Here is a 16940-nt window from a genome sequence, read left to right on the forward strand (position 1 = left end):
TTGCTCGTCCGGAAGGCCTGGCGGCTGCTCCCGAGAGACCACACTGTCCTCGAGGCCCCGGCTGGCCAGGCAGACACCGCTGCCCTGCACCCGTCTGCCCCGGGTGGACCCATGTCCCCAGCCAGTCACTTGGAGCCACGGGCTCCGGTGCAGATTAGAGTAGGGTGGCCCCCCAGGGGGCCCAGGTGCCAGCTCGGAGTCCCCGGCGAGGACCCAGCGTGCCCACCGGCCCCCAATCACTCCGCACCCCCTCGACTCCTGCCCCTGCCGGAGCGGAAACACCTTGGCAAGGACTTTGATGCCCCTGGTTTCTCTCTTCTCGTCTTCCGGGCAGGGTCTATCCGGCCACCTGCAGCGGTCCCCGGCCCCTCCCCTGGCTCCTGTCCTCAGTGTCTCTGCTCGAGACCCTCCCTCTCCAGCACCTCCCTCCAGGCACACGTGCTGGATGCTTGTTTCCAGAATCCTCTCCTCCTAACAAACCGGCAAGGCCCTGCCCTCCAGATGAAGGACCAAAGGAGACTGAGGAAGGGGGGATGGGAGAGAAGGAATCTCAGAGCTGAGGCTGGGGGCCCCTAGGGTAGCTGGCTGGGCGGGAAAAGAGAAGGGAGCGCCCACAGCCCCTCCCGCCTGAACCAGCTCTGCCTGGGGGTGGGCGATGCCCAGAGCGGCGGGGAGGGTGGGGGAGGGCCCACAGAAACGTCAGGGAGCCCCGGTGCCTCAGCCTGGGCCCTTAAGGCACTGTGAGGAAGCATGCAGCGAGGGCATCTCCCGGGAGCCAGACGTCACCCTCCCCGCTGTGCCCAGGGCACCCAGCTGGCCAGAGGAGGGTAGGAACACGGACAGACACAAAGCGTCGGCCTGAGAGAGGCCAGGAAGCGACCCCTGCTCCCACCTCTATTTTACCCAGCCCGGCCCTGGCCGTCCCCACGGCCCTCGCACTGGCCGGTCCCTGCGCACCTCGTGCAGGGACCCTCCATTTCCGTCCCACATCTTCCGAGCCCTCAGCTCCTGGTCCAGCCCCGTTCACTCTCCATCTCTGGAGCCCAGCTACCAAACACCAAAATTTGGCAACTACCTCTTTCGTGTGTGGGTATTCTGACCACCCACTTAGCGGGTAGAATCCCAGGAGACAAGGCTGCAGGATTCAGAGGAGATGCTCTCAACCCACCCTCTCCGTCGGGACCAGACGCCTGCTCCAGGCTCAGACCCACGGGTGGGTTTGTCTGAGGAACTCGGGGGTCCGCAGCGACCATCCGCCCGCGGCGCCGAGATGCGCTGGGACTCCAAACGCATGCACGCAGGCAGGGGCTGCCCGGGGCAGGGACGTGCTCCCCGTTTCTCCAAAAATAGCCCCTGAGCCACTTGTTTCAAAACGGACTTTTGTCCAACCTTTTATCATAAACATTTTCCTTTTCTTTTTTTTTTAAATATTTTTATTTATTTCTAGGAGAGAGAGAGAGACAGTGTGAGCAGGGGAGGGTCAGAGAGAGAGGGAGTCACAGACTGAAACAGGCTGCAGGCTCTGAGCTGGCAGTCAGCACAGAGCCTGACGCGGGGCTCGAACCCACGAACCGCGAGATCGTGACCTAAGCGAAAGTCGGACGCTCAACCGACTAAGCCACCCAGGCGCCCCAACATTTTCCTTTTCTTTTAATGTTTATTTATTTTTGAGAGAGAGACACAGCATGAGTGGGGGAGGGGCAGAGAGGGAGACACAGAATCTGAAGCAGCTCCAGGCTCCAAGCTGTCAGCACAGAGTCCAAAGCAGGACTCGAACTCAGAAATCGCAAGATCATGAGACCTGACCTGAGCTGAAGACGGACGCTTAGCCGACCGAGCCCCCCAGGCGCCCCCTTATCATAAACATTTTCAAATACACAGAAAAGCTGAAGGTGTTTGGGAGGGACACCTAACTACCCACCGCCTCGATTCTGCCACTGACGTTTTTGCTACACTTCCTGTATCGCAGATGTGTCCGTCTCCACCCCTCTCCACCCTGCAGCCTATGACACTGCTTCCGATGCCTCGCCTCTGTGCTCACTGCAGACGCAGGTGCACCTCCCTGCACATGCTACACGGCCTTCGTCACCAGCTTTGTTTACAGTTCCTTCTCGTTCTCTTGAGATAAAAATCTACAATGAAACGCACAAATGTTAAGTGGCCCCCTGGACGAGGCTGGCAAATGCACACACCTGTCAGCCCTCACCCGTCAAGACGCTGACCTTGACCCCCACACCCCCACCAGGAAGTCGGCTCACCCCTTCCCAGGGGAAGACACTGCTTTCACGTTTTTCCACCATGGATTAGTTTTGCCTCTTCTAGAACTTCTTGTAAACGGAGCCACGCTCTTCCACATCCGGCTTCTTTCTTTCTACAAACTGTTTTTGAGGCTCATCTATGTTCTTCTAGCTCCTAAGGGGCATTTGCTCCTTTTTCGCTGCTGCCTAATATTCCCAGATTGTGCTGCAGTTTATGTATCCACGGCTCTGCTGATGGACATGTGGGTTGTTTCCATGTCTGGATGAGCTGCTTCGAACATTCCTAGTTTCTTTTTTTGTTGTTGTTACACATTAGTTTCTCATTCTTTGTAATCTGTGTTTCTTTAGTGGCTATACACAGGAGGAAAAAGGCAAACTCCACCTGACTTCTTCTCCCAGCTCCTCCGGGAATGGGATCAGCTCCCAGGCCCCCACACCACGGCTCTGCTGTGCCGGGAGGGGGGGTGGCTAACTCTACTCCACGTCATTGTCCACTGCTTTGGGCTGGCCTGTCCCATCCAACTGCCCTCAGGACCCCCCGGCTTCCTGTGTCCAGAGAGGACAGCCACCCACCTCCCGGGACCAGTGAGGACCAGTCCCCCAGCTGCCTCGTTTCTCCCTCCGGTATATCACTTTACTTCTAATTGTTGGGAATTCCGGAAAGGGAGACCTGTCCCAGGATTTACATAAGGACAGGGACAATTAACAGATGCCCTCGCTTCCTGTCGTGCCTACAAGTGTAGCGTGATCTTCCATCTTCGAATCTTCCGAAGGCTTTTACCGAACCGCAGAGGATTCACCCCCCCAGGTGACCAGTTTCCCGGGGACACGACACATGTGCTTATGTGGACTGCCCCTCTGTGGAAGGGGTGACGCCAGTACTGTGGACTGAATGCTTGAATGTCTGTGTCCCCCTCTCCCGCATTCATATATGACGGTATCTGGAGGTGAGGCCTTGGGAGGGGCTACAGTTTGACGAGGTCCTGAGGGTGGGTGCCCCGTGAGGGGATCGGGGTCATCCTAGGAGAGGCCCCCAAGCTCTCTCTGCCGTGTGAGCACACAGTAAGAAGGAAGCTGTGGACAAGCCAGGAAGGCAGCTCAAACCAAACCAGCCACCCGTAATCTTGGGCCTCAGCCTCCAGAATCATGAGAACCGACGTGCGCTGTCTGGGTTCCGGGTCTGTGGTATTTGGTCAGTGCAGCCCGAGCTGAGACAACCCAACAACACTGTTTACTAGGGACCCACCACGCGAGGGGCAATATGCTGGGCGCCCTGAGGGGCGCAAAGCAGCAGGAGACGGTCTTCAAGCTACTGCGGCAGATAGATGCGCAGGGACTTCCACCGGAGGGCGCTCCGGAGCCACCGCCCAGTGACAGTGAGTTGCTGATCCGCTTCCGTGCCTCTGTGCCTACGTCCACAAACACAGTAAAAGCCACAGCACAGACCTCTTGGATGAGCAAGTACATGACTCAACGATGAAAGAAAGGTCTTGGACGCCCGGTGGCCCTGGTGTTGAGAGCTGGCCCCCGAGGTGGGGAGTGGGGGATGGAGAGGGGCGGGCTCCCACTTGGCCTTCCACGTGCTTCCGTGTCGTTGAAATGCTTGGCCGGCTGGTCCCACCTGCTCTCAAGGACTGTGTGATTCAGCCGGGGAGGCCGGGCGGGAACACACGCTCCCTCACAAGGCGGGACGTCGGTCAGGCCCCACGTTCGCTTGGATTCGAATCAGAAGGCAAGGGCTGTCTGGAGAACAGGGGGTCCCCTTGGGACTGGGGGACACGGAGGAGGGAGGACCCTGTGGGGCTGCAGGGGAGGCAGGAGCGCAGGGGCCCCCCGGGGGGCTCACCGAAGCAGCTCTGAACGCAGGCTTCAGTTGGTAAGAATCCAGGCAATGGGGGTGTGCTCCCCTGTCCGCCGACCGTATGAACGCCCACGGTCTGCCAGGCTTGGGCCTGGGGGCGGAGGGCAGAAGTCAGCGCCCCTCCTCCGGGGCGCGGGGCTGGTTGGAGCAGCAGGTACCAGCTCATCTGCAGCGTTTCCCGCCTCCCACCCGCAGCTCTGAGACCTCAGGAGGCGCATGTGTCCCCGAGGTCTCTGTTGCCCCATCTGTGACCTAGGGGTGTTGGGAGGCCACGGGGGTCAACTGTCACGCCGGGTGCACGTGGGCAGAGCCACAGCCTCAGTGAGCACCCAGTGGCACCCGTGACTTCCCAACGGACACTCCCACCGTGGAGATGCGCCCCAACCGGTCAGCTCAGGAAGGACGAGGCTGGTCCGCCAGGCGGGCCACGGGAGGAAGCCATTAACTTCCCCCCGAGTGCGCCAGTCCCCCCGCGGGCTGCACCAGCCCTGTCCCGGACCCCAGACATCTGGATGCACACCGAGTGAACCCTGACTCATCTGGATAACAACCAGAATTAAAACAACAGGTTAACCTGAGCTGATAAAATAATCACCATCATTTTCCTTGACTTAATGGTCTCTCCTGTCAAGTAATTCTTTTTTTTTTTTTATTGAGGTGAAATTACACATAACACAGAATAAACCGTTTTAAAGCAGACAGTCCAGTGGCATTTGGTACATTTGCAATGTTGCGCAACACCGCCCCTATCTGGTTCGTTTCCATCACTCCATACCAAGATCCCTTACCTTTTTTTTTTTTTTAGTGTTTGTTTATTTTTTGAGAGAGAGAGATAGAGTGTGAGCAGGGGAGGGTCAGAGAGAGAGGGAGACACAGAATCTGACACAGGCTCCAGGCTCCAAGCACAGAGCCCGATGCAGGGCTCGAACCCACCAACCATGAGATCATGACCTGAGCCGAGGTCAGATGCTCAACCAACCGAGCCACCCAGGTGCCCCCAGATCCCTTACCTTTTAAACCATTTTCCCTGTCATGTCCTCCGGACCGCCCCCAGCCCCCACTACTCTCCCTTCCCTCCCGTGGGCTGGCCGGCTCCGGATACCCCTGTACAAATGGAAGCATCAGTGTTTGGCCCTTCTGCTTACCACAATATTTTCAAGGTTCTTTGGGCTCTGGCCTGTTTGAAGGGCTCCACCCGTCGATGGCTGACCGCTATCCCACCATCCAGAGAGACCTCAGCTTATCATTCATCTGCTGACGGACACTTGGGGTGCCCACCCCCTAGATGTAGGGGACAGCGCTGCCACAAACGTGCGTGCTGCCTATCTCTTGGAGCGTTCTGAGAAGGTCTATATCCAGGAGGGCAGTTGATGGGTCACCCGGTATTTCCGTGTTTTTGCCTTTTTTGAGGAAAGGCCGCACTGTTTTACATTCCCACCAGCCACGCAGAGTGTGAAACGTTCTGATTTCTCCACATTCTCCCCAACACTTGTTACTACCTGTTTGTTTTTACTCCAGTGGTACGTAAAGCGGCTGCCAACAAACTCTTGACGTACTTGACCTTCCAGAATCTGTAAGTGATACGCAGGGGGTAGCTGGCACTATGCCTCAGGCCCATATGGAAAATTGTAAGCAGGGGCAAGGAGCCAGGAAGTGGCGTGCCCACGCGCCCAGAGCAGGTGGGCTCGAGGCCTGGGGCTGGCAGAGCGGCCTCCCAGACGGGGCGGGGCGGGCCCTGCAGACGCACCTCGTGGCGAAGGCCTGGGACGCACAGGTTGGGGGCCGCTTGTCCGGGGAAGCACAGCTGTAACATGCAAGCCCAGATGAAGTGGCGTCTCCTGCCTGGGGCTGTTCCTGACTCCCGCACATGCTCCCTCCGGCCTCCGTTGGCCTATGGGCTGCTCTGAGCCCCCAGGCAGGGCTCTCACTATTCCCTACTGTGCCCCTGGCACCGGGCGGGTCCCCTCCTCCCAGAGAAGAGCAGGAGTAATAACCACCTCCAGGGCATGTCTTTCCGTGTCCCGGGGCGCCTGGCCACCTGGCAGAGTCAGTCCTCAGTGAGCTGTGGCATATTGAATGCTCACATGATGTTTATATATTACTGTCCTGCCCCCTAATTGTTTTCTATGTGCCCTGAAGCCACCCAGACGACGGGAGCGGGGGAGGGGGGGTGCGATAGCACAGTCCTGGGTAAAACGCGGATGCCCAAATGCACCACGCCCTGTTCTTGAATTCACCATAGTTAGCCCCACAGCCAGCCTCTCCTGGGCCCAGGACCTTTGCACGTACTGCTTCCTGAGCAGGGAATGTTCCTCCTGTGGAGTCAACCCAGTTTATAGGCACCAGCTCCAGGGTCCCTCTGACGTCCCTCCCGGCTAGATCAGGTGTCCCTTACCTGGTCCCTGATTGTAATTTCCCATGGTGCTGTGACATAGAGCATTCACTCACTCACTTATTCACCCCACAAATAGCTACAGAGTCCTACGCGTGCCGGCCGGTGGATAAGCCAAATTGGGGCCTCACAGAGCAGGTGAGAGCAGGGTGTGTGTGCTGAGCAAATGAATGAATGCTCCCAGCGGGGCCAATTAAATGAGAAATGTGGACCTGCGTGTATATATGTGCATGCATGAGTGTGATCCGTGTACATGCATGTGTTTCCATGTACAGGGGAGTGTGTGTGATGTGTGTATGTGTGCTGCTGAGTGTGTGTGTATACGTCCATGCGAGTGTGTACAGTGTGTATTTTTATATGTATTGTGTACGAGCATGTGTGAGTGTGAGATGTGTGGGTGGTGCATGTGTGTGAATGGCTGAGCGTGTGGATATATGTGTACATGTGAGTGTGTGTGGTGCGTATTTAAGTGTGCATGCAAATGTGTGTTTGTATGATAGGATGTACATGCAGTATGCGTAGACTCGAGTGTGTATCTGTGTTGTGTGCAGGTGCGGGTGGCGTGATCTCTGCCCACCATGCGGCGGACCCCCGAGGTCCCTGACCCCCCAACCCCGTCAGGTTTTCCCGTCACATCCGGTCTCCCCTGCCTATCTTCCAGCCACTCCCAGAGAAAGGAAATTGGGCATTTTCTCCAAGGCTCTGCTGACTTTTAAGAAATTAGGGGAGTGAGAGGGGCGCCTGGGGGGCTCAGTCAGTTGAGCGTCCAGCTTCTGCTCAGGTCATGATCTCACAATTCAAGTGTTCGAGCCCCGCCTCAGGCTCTGTGCTGACAGCTCGGAGCCTGGGGCTGCTTCAGATTCTGTGCCTCCCTCTCTCTCTGACCCTCCCCTGCTCAGACGCTGTCTCCCTCTCTCTCAAAAATAAATAAAACATTTTAAAAAATAAAAAAAAAAGAAAATGGGGGAGTGAGAATTGCCTGAAAACATGACTTGCAGATGGAATTTTTTAAAGGAGAGAGAGACCAGAACAAAACCCGGCAGCCCACCCAGGTCACCCTCATGGCGGGGGCTGCCCGCCTGCTCCTCCTCCTCCCGTCCGTGTCTCCGGCAAGTCGCCCTCCACGCACTGCAGGGCAGCTGGAGGCTGAGCAGGCCGCGCTCTCTCAGCTTCCCGACTCAGCGTCCGAGTTACCCTTCCGGCGCTTGGTCCATGAGGGGGAGGCCAGCAAGGTCTGGTTCTCCTCCAAGAGCTGCTGCAGCCGCGAGGCCTTCTGAATCCCACGTGGCCCAAAAGCCGTGGTGCAATGGGGTGGGGGGTCGGGGTGAAGCAGCAGCACAAAACGACGCCCCCACCGGGGTCCTCGGACAGCGTAGAGCGGCCCTTGCCACCTCCGGAAGTGAGGGCAGCGAGCTCCATCCTGTCCTGTGGCCGACCGCACCTGGGACGCAGGTGTGCACCTGGAGCGCGGCAAGTCCAAGGCCGGAGAAGAATGCTCGGGGCGCAGCCACAGAGACAGACGGGTGGCTTCTTTCTATCCCTTTCGCAGGCCCATGCCTGGGCGGTGGGCAGCCAGCGGCGAGCCCGCTTGGGCCCCAGCCCAGGCAGCGCTCACACCTGCAGCCCGGCCTGTGCCATCCTTCTGGGGCCTGGCCAGCTGCCGCGCGAGCCGGCGTCCGAAGGGCACACAGCTGCCACACCATCTGCGGCACAGCCGGCGGCCCCGGGCCCTGTGCCCTTGGCAAGCGGCCCCGCTGCCCCCTTGTGGGCTGGAGGTGGAGACGCCGGGACGCCCAGTGCCCCTGTGAGGGTGGCCAGGGGCTCCAGGGGAGCGGGCGTGGTAGGCACAGAAGCCATTCTGAGGCTGTGCACAGGGGGGCGGGCAGCGGACGGGGCAGGGAGGTCACGCAGGGCCCCTTCCCAAGCGCCCTTGGGGCCCGACTCCTGTGCTCACAAGGGGCTCGCCAGCAGCACTTCCCAACATAAAGCAAACCAGCAATTGCCTTGCTGAGGAACGAAGGACTAAAAAAACCACCGTAAACAAAATCTCTGTCACCATGGAGACCATTAAAAATAGCTTGCCCGCCCTACCCCCTTCTTCCCGGGGAATGTACAGCTGAGCGCCTCCACACCGTTATTACTACTTTTTAATGGTGAATAATCTCCTTTCCATAGGAAGATGGATCAGCACAGAAAAGTTCCCAAAGGACGCCCCCCTTTAGGGCTCACTTCAACGTGCAGTTGAAGGTGGGCCGTGCGTGGGCTGTGTGTTTACGTCACAGTTAACCCCTTCTGTTCCACCCCGCCTGCCCGTCCGTCTGTCCATCTACCTGTCTGCTCCGAGGCCGTGCTGTGGATCCCAAGAATGCAGACAGGAGAAGCTGGTCTTGGCTGGGCTGAGTGTAAGCGGGGCCCCAGAGAGGGCACGACAGAGCAGGTGGGTCCCGGGGGTCCCCAGGGCAACGACAGGCTGGCACCTGTCCATTTTGCCCAGGCATCTCCTAAACACCCACGACTAGGAGGAGCTGTTGGGTGACGGGCTGGCCTGGCAGTGGGGCCGTGACGGAGCCAGGGCCGCAAAGAGGCTGCCACTGTCCCACCTTTCGTCCCCAGAGGGCTCCCAGGCCGCTGATTTCTGCAGGGAAAGCCTCTGCAGGCACCACCTCTAGCTGGTGAATAAACCCAGGCTACGATCGTGTCTCCAGCAGGCATCCGAATCTGGGCGCTCAAGTGACTTCTGAGACCGCTGGGTAGCTCAGGCCGCACCTGCCAGGCCCAAGCCTCGGCCCCCACCTGAGAGCCCAGGTGATTCCAAAGAGATAAACGCCTGGCCTGCAGAACTGCACCCACGGAGGGCGGGCTGCACGGTCTGGCATGGTCTCCCCATAGACCAAGTGGGTGTGTGCGGGGGGTGGGGTGCACACTGCAGACCCCAGGAGGAGTTCCCCACTCGCTCCAGCCGGCTCTGCCCCCTCCCACATGGAGACGCAGGATGTGAGTGGGGGAAGGCATGGGGTGGGGGGGCGGGAGGAGGCCAGGGCCTGGGGCAGGGGGCACAGGGAGCTGGTGTTTTGGGGGACAGTGTGTCATTTTGGGAAGGTGAAGAAAGTTCTGGAGACAGACGGTGGTGATGGGTGATGGACATACAACAGTGTGAATGTATTTAAGGCCGCTGAACCGTCCACTTAAAAATGGTGAAAACGCTACCTACGCATCATACATTTTTTTACAATTGTTTAAACAGTAGCAGGGTGTCTGGGGTGCCTCACCCTCCTTCCAGCCGCGTGTCTCCCTCTTTTCTCACACCCGCTCTGCCCAACACACACTCACACTCTCCACGTGAAAAGTCAGCCAAGTTCTTTCTACAGCGAAAGAAAGGTACCTGCCTCTCCCCACTTTTTCTCCATCAGATAATCTCCTAAACAACTCTGCAGAGAAGGTTCCGGGCTGTGCCCGACTGATCTCGCAGTAGGAGCATCTGGGTGGCAAGTTGACCATGCTGCTCACCCCGTGCTATCAAGTGACACACCGTGTGTGAGCCAGGTGCCACGCGCAGTCCCCTCGCAAACGGGTGGCCGGTCGTGTGGCTCAGTCCACCGGCCCAGCTTTGGGCTGCTTCTCAGCAAGGAAGATGCAGAGAGGGCCTCCGAGGGGCCAGACTAGAACCGAGACAGAGGGACATGAGACGGGCCTGTGCCACGTGCCCTCAGCGTCCCCACAGTCTGGGTGGCATTGCACTCTGCTCAGAAAGAGACATGTAAGAGAAGTCGGTGCCCACAAAGTGGGCATGGGGTCTGACCGGAGCTGAGCCACTCCCGCGGTTTCCCTCCCCCTCACGCTACCTCCCTGTGTCTGTGGGCTGCACTGCCACGTGTGTGCACACGTGTGTGTGTGCACGCGCACAATCCTGGGTCCCAGCCATGTGCTGCCATGACCACTCTGCTGTCACTCTGGCTGCTGGCTGGGATGATCTCTCCTCCCCCGGAAGGCCTCTCCGGGCGACACGGTGCAGGCCTGTCTGCACCTTGAACGATCCCCAGTGAAAGCAAACACAGCAGGCACCCCCCAGAGCACAGGACGCTGCCACCAACCTCCCATCTGCCCTGAGCCAATCCTCCTCCCACAATGGCACCGGAGGGGTTTCCAGAAAGCTAAGGATGTACCGGAGCTCCACCACGGCCAAGACCCATGTGTCTGAAGGTTTTATGCAGATGTCGGAGGTCAAACTGGAACTTCAGGAATGCACCCCACGCAACCAGGATTTGCTAGCTATGAACAACAGATGCCTACATGTGAGCGTGTGCGTGCATGTGTGACTGCATGTGTGCTTGTGTTCATGTGCATGCATGTACGTACATGCGCATGTGTGCGTGTGCACGCTCATGTGTGTGCATATTGCTCAAGTGCATGCATGTGTGTGAGTGCATGTGCATGCATGCGTGCTCGTGTGCATGTGTGCTTGTGTGCATGCGTATGTGGACATCTGCTTGTGTGCATGCATGTACGTATATGCACATGTGTGTGCTCATGTGTGTGCATATGTGCATGTTGCTCAAGTGCATGCATGTGTGCTCGTGTGCGTGTGTGCTTGCATGTATGCACATGTATGCACACATGCACATGTGTGAGTGCATGCGTCTGTGAATGCATATGCATCCATGGGTACTCGTGTGTGTGTGCACTGTGTACATGCATGCATGTGAGTGTGCCTGCTCATGTGTGTGCACCTGTGCGCGTGTGTGCATGTAAGTGCACGTGTATGTGTGTTCCTGTGCATGCATGTGTGTGTAAGTTCATGTTTGTGTACGCATATGCGTGTGTGCAGATGCATGTGCGTGTGCACAAAATCCAGAGGCACCTGGGCCTCTCGGCACACGATGCTCACAGCTCCACCACTTCACACAACACGACCTTGGCGCAAAGCCCCTTAATCTCCCACCCTCAGTGCCTTTCTCCACAAGGGGAAAAGCCACTCAGCGCCCATCCCCACCCCCTGCAGTTCCCTCACAGAGCGATTGTAAGGGTCGGATGTGTTGACAAACACAAAAACGTTCTGGAAAAAAAACTAAGCACCAAGGAATTCTAAGGCGTGGTTATTTCGTGCAAGTCTGGATGCCCCTGGCACACCGAATCCTTTCCTGTAGTAGAATCACGAGTGATACAAGATTAGCAGGTGTGTCTCCTCTTAGGCAAATCTGATGTTTAAAAGACACATCTCAGCTGATGGATCACTTCACAAAGTTTCTCTTAATGTGGAAATGGAAAGATCCCGGTGCATTTTAAATATACTGCCATTTTTAAAAATACCTGTTTATCTACAGGTTTTTCAGAACATATGCCCGGCACTGGGTCCAGGACTCCCGCTAGCATACCCCTCCCCCAGGCTGGGGGCCTGTGGGAAGGGAGGGAGCCTGTGTCCCCAGGATGGCCTCAGCAGGGTCCCCTGGGAGGCGTGGAGAGCCCCCTCGGACTTCTGGCTCCCAGCCCTTCTGGGCCCTCTCCCGCCTCTTGGGAGGAGGGGCCCCGCCTCTCAGGGAGGCCTCCAGGGGGTCTCCAAGCACACAGCAATTCTGAGGCAGGGCCGGGAAATCAGTGCGGATCCCCCCGCCCCTCCCCCACTGTCATACTTTCCAGGACCACGCCCCACATGTCTCTGCCACCGGCTGAAGTTAATGCCTATTTTTAGCTGTCAGGAACCCTAACCATGAGCACAACTTCTCTGAGATCTGTGAGTCCTGCCAGCAAATAATGGAACCTGAGAATAGTTTTGGAACTCCTTGAACTTGAAGCTGGTGTCGGAAGCGAGGATGGTCTAGCGTGGACAGTTGCTTCTCACACGGGAAGGCCCCTCAGCTCCTGCACCCCAGGGCCCCACCTCGCTGTCCAGGCCCTGGGGGCCTCTCCACACCTGTCCAGCGACATCACGGCCAACCACACACAGCCGGCCCTGGGAAACAGAGCAGGGAGGCCACAGATGTCCAGGACATGGGACACGTGGGCTCATCACCCCAGCACGGGGGGATCCCAAGAACTCCCAAACCTACACAGACCCAGCAAGAGATTGTGGCCCCAGGCAGCGGCCAGCAGTGCCTTCTCCTCCTCCCCCCAGGGGCACGTGGGGGGCCCCAGAGGAGGAGAGAGAAGGAAGCGAGAAAAGCATCTGGGGAGATAAAGTCTGGAAGACCCCAGGGAGGGTGGCCCATGAAGGCTGAAAGCCCCCAGGCTCAGCCCTCCGTGTTTCTCCCTCTGTGGCCCGGGCTCCGCACCCCACTCTTCTGACACAGTTTCAGCTGCTCCCCCCAGAACCGCAGGTGCCCCCTCCTGCAGGGCCAGAGGAATGAAAAAATAAAAACAAAGGAAGCAGAAAGAAAGCACTCCGTTTTTCAAAATGATGTGTCCACATGGAACCATGCCATCTCGTTTCATCAGGGCTTGTTGCCCTGGGCCTCNGCCAAGGGTTACGCCTGTCATGTATCCATCAAAGGCCACAGCCACCTTCGGGGGCTGAGTTAGATACGGAGCCAGCTGCACCCAGACCTTTATGAGAGTCCCCCCGATGACAGTGGGGGGGGAGTATGCGCAGACGGACGCCTGGGGAGGGGCGGGGAGGAGAGCGGAGGCTTATTCACCCTTGCTCTGGGCGAGGCAGGCGGGATGTGGAGCCCAGGGCACCCCTGGGGGAAGGGAGTGGGTGGGGAGGGCGGTGAGGGGTCACCAGAGCCCCTCTGAGGAGGGGAGGCAGGAGGAGGCGGTGTGGGGGAGCAGCTGGGAACAGGCTGGGTCGCACGCAGCCTGAGGGCTGGTTGGAGCGGCCGCGGCAGACACGCAGCTTCCTTATAAATCCACCGGGCGTCTTCCCCTGCCCATTGCTCAAGACGCCAGCCCAGCCCGGCACCCCACACCCCCCCAACCCTGCTTGCCCTCCATGCTGGGTGTGCGGCCCTGGTGGGCACGCAGGGGACGATGCCCAGACTCAGGTGGTGGCCCCAATGGCTGCAGACAGCTCCCCCCCGCCCCGCCCCACACCCCCGTATGGGGAGATGTACAGCCTGGAAAAGGGTCCCCAGGGCCCAGCACTCAGCACCAGGACAGGTCAGGCAGGGGGACGCTGGAAACTTTGCCTGTTTAAGACCAACAGGCAGTCGGGGCACCTGGGTGGCTTAGTCGGTTAAGCGTCCGACTTTCATGTAGGTCATGATCTCGCGGTTCGTGGGTTCGAGCCCCGCGTCGGGCTCTGTGCTGACTGCCAGCTCAGAGCCTGGAGCCTGTTTCAGTCTGTGACTCCCTCTCTCTCTGACCCTCCCCTGCTCATGCTGTCTCTCTCTCTCTCTCCTAGAAATAAATAAAACATTAAAAAAAATTTAAAAAAAAAAAAGACCAACAGGCAGCCATTCCCAGTCCATGGAGGGGTGCTGATCCAGGAACCTACAGCTCCCTTGGCTCCTCCCCTCTCCATCCCCATCTGCCATGGACCCAACTGTGTCCCCCGCAAAGTTCATATAACGATGCCCACCCCCCAGTGTCACCATTTGGAGGCGGGCCTTGGGGAAGGTAATTAAAGTTGACTGAGCTGAAGGGTGGGGCCCTGACCCAGGAGGATTAGCGTCCTTGTAGGAAGAGACCCTAGAAGCACTGAGCACCACCAACGCATGCACCAAGGCCACGTGGGGACACATGGCTGCCTCGTGGCCACATCCCCTCCCACTCACTGTTACACACGCAGGCACACGTTTCTTTGAGGCTGCTTTGCCTCCAAACTATTGCACACAGGCGGCTGCTGGCTGGGCCACGTGACGCAGGACACAGTGCAGAGCCTGCTGGCTGTGGCTGGCACGTCACCTGATGTGGCCACCACGGGACCACTGTGTCCTGCAGGGACCCTGGCTGCGGCACCCCCCCCCACTTCCTCTGACAGTGGGCGTCCAGATCACCTGTCCCCCTCAGCCTGAAGAACGGTGGCTGGAGGGCAGCCACCAAGATACGCACCTGCCTCCTCCCCTTCCTCTCTGCCCCTGTAGGCCCTGGTCCCCACGGGGATACCGTGTAAACTACCCCGTCTCCACAGCCACGCCTGGGAGCCCCTGCCAAGCTGGAGGGGATGCCTGGGGGCGCCTGTCACCATGTGAGGCACGGGAGGAGCACGTACACAGCGGACTGCAGAGGCTGGCGGGGCTCCCCCGCAGCGCGCACGCCCTCGTCACCCGGAGAGCCACCCCCCAGGCCTGAGGCCACCTGCAGTCCGCCTCTCACGTCTGGCCAGCGTCTGGGGCTGCCCCAAGCTCAACTGTCCGCTCGTCCCCCATGCGGGGCTCAGTCCCCCACCCACTGCATCCAGAGGCTCACAGAAAGCCTCTCCAATGAGACCATGTTCCCTCTGAATGTGGTGACACTATGACACTATCATCCTCGGGACCCTTGGCGTGACTGGTGATATGCCAGACCCATGGGGGTAGATGACGCCTCCCGCCCCCCAGCCTGCTGCCCCAGAACCAGGAAAGGCTCAAATGCCCTGAGTTCCCACCAGCTCAGCCCCACCTTCCGCCTCCACCTGCCAGCAGCTCTCCCCGAGATTCTCCCCACACTGGCGGTCCCCTTCCACCGTGGAGGCCAGCACCCACCCCCCCCCCCCCCCCCATGCCCCACCAATAATCATGATCTCCCTCCTTAGAATCATATGCCATTTGGTTANCCAGTGCTCACATACACACGTGCACATACATGGCCACACGCATGCTCCAGAGATGGTGGCCAGTGACCACCCGGCATCCACACCCAGCTCCACTCCATGCAGAAGCGCTCTAGGACGGTCGGGAGTCCCATCCTCCCCCCCAGGCCATCCCCTACGGGGACAGGGACGGAGAGGAACATGGGGAAGGGGGGCGGCAAGGTGAGGCAGGTGGCAAAGAGACAGAGGCCCAGGAAGAGAACCCAGAAGTCTGGGCCTGTAGGTAGTGACCTTACTCAAAACTGTGGTGTGGACTGGGCTGCCCGTGGCCACAGGGCTAGGTCCCCGCAAGCAGGGGGCTAAGGTGCCCGGCCTGGACCGGTGGGCCTCCCGGCACCCCCCCGCCAACCCTCCTCAGCTGTGCCCCCTGCACGACAGCCTCCTCTCGGGCACCTGCTTGAGCCAGGTGGGCACTGCCCCTCCCTCCTGCAGCCCTGCCTCACGGGGACCGTGCGCACAGAGGACAAACCAAGACTGGGTTCCCACGCTTCGTGAGTGGGGGCCGGGTTTGACTCCAGTCCCCGTGATACCGTCATTTTTTTTTTCTTTCAAGGGGAAAGGGGCAGCTTAAAAATTAAACACGGCCTTTGATCTATGTACTCACACTTCTGATCACCCCCCCAGCCTTGTGCACGAACACTCAGCCTTGACCCTGGAGCTAGGCTCTGCGAATCCAGAAGGGAGGGGGGCATCGCCCCACACCCCACCAGGAGGTGGCCTGGGGACGCCATCCTTGGTGCACCAATCAGGCTTCCCCATTCTCCTACTGGGATGACAGGGGTGGCTCTGGCTTCGGACATGGCGTTGATTTCAGCTTGGCTGCGGGGAGGGCCATTGGTTTTGCAAAGGCAGGAAAGCATCAGGAGCATGAGCCTATCCGAAACGTCTCCCGAAAAGAACAAAAACAGACAGGGAAGAGAAAAGTGGATGATGGCGGCTCAAATGTGTCGTGCCTAAAACCGTTCAAGCCATGAGTAGATGGAAAACCACATCCAAGGAGCCTTTCCAACCCGTAGTTTATTTAACTGTCCTTTTTAAGGGACTCTTAATCAGAAAGGTGATTTCAAAATCAAATATGCTTTGGAAAGCACTTCTGTTCCTCGAGTAAAGTATAAATATGATTTACCCCATTCTATTCTCAACAAATATTATTTTCCATCTGCGCACAGGCTCATGGGGCGCGAGGTCAGTGCTAATGTGCCGACGTTAGCGTGAGCGTGAGGGGCTGACAGCCGCCTGTGGCCATCAGCATAGCCACTCGCTTTTGCCGGAAACATGGCGGGCACGGGCCACAGATCAGAAGTGACTTGAGATCTGCAGCCAGGAGGGCGGCTTTAGATTTCCCAGAGCAAATCGGAGAACCGCTCTTTACGGCAAAGTGTGAAAACTCAGGCCTGCACCACGATCACGAGTGTTAGCGCAGGAACACGGAGGAGGAATTCAGGGCCCCAAAGACACCCACAAAGTGTGTGAAGTGGAATGAAATGGAATGCGTTCGTATGACACGGGCGATTCTCATTATTCACGGTAACTTATGCTGCACAAAGTTGCCACAGACACCGGATTCGCCAACACGGAAACCCCGTCCTGGGCAAACACGGGATGTCGGTCCTACACGCCTCCGGTCAGCACTGTCGGCTCACCAGTACGTGACCATCGTAACCATGTCTTAGTGTCCAGCTCAGTGGCGTCAAGTACATTCAC

At 58.4% G+C, this 16940-nt stretch overlaps 1 long non-coding RNA gene across 2 annotated transcripts in view; it reads right to left on the minus strand.

Annotated features, from left to right (window-relative positions):
* The window catches only part of LOC144225709 (uncharacterized), a 322326-nt gene that overhangs the window by 133298 nt on the left and 172088 nt on the right, over window positions 1-16940 (minus strand). The gene's annotated exons all lie outside the window — the stretch shown is intronic.

This window comes from Crocuta crocuta, unplaced genomic scaffold, assembly GCF_008692635.1.
Source record: "Crocuta crocuta isolate KB4526 unplaced genomic scaffold, BGI_CrCroc_1.0 scaffold50, whole genome shotgun sequence".
In the NCBI taxonomy this organism is placed as follows: domain Eukaryota; kingdom Metazoa; phylum Chordata; class Mammalia; order Carnivora; family Hyaenidae; genus Crocuta; species Crocuta crocuta.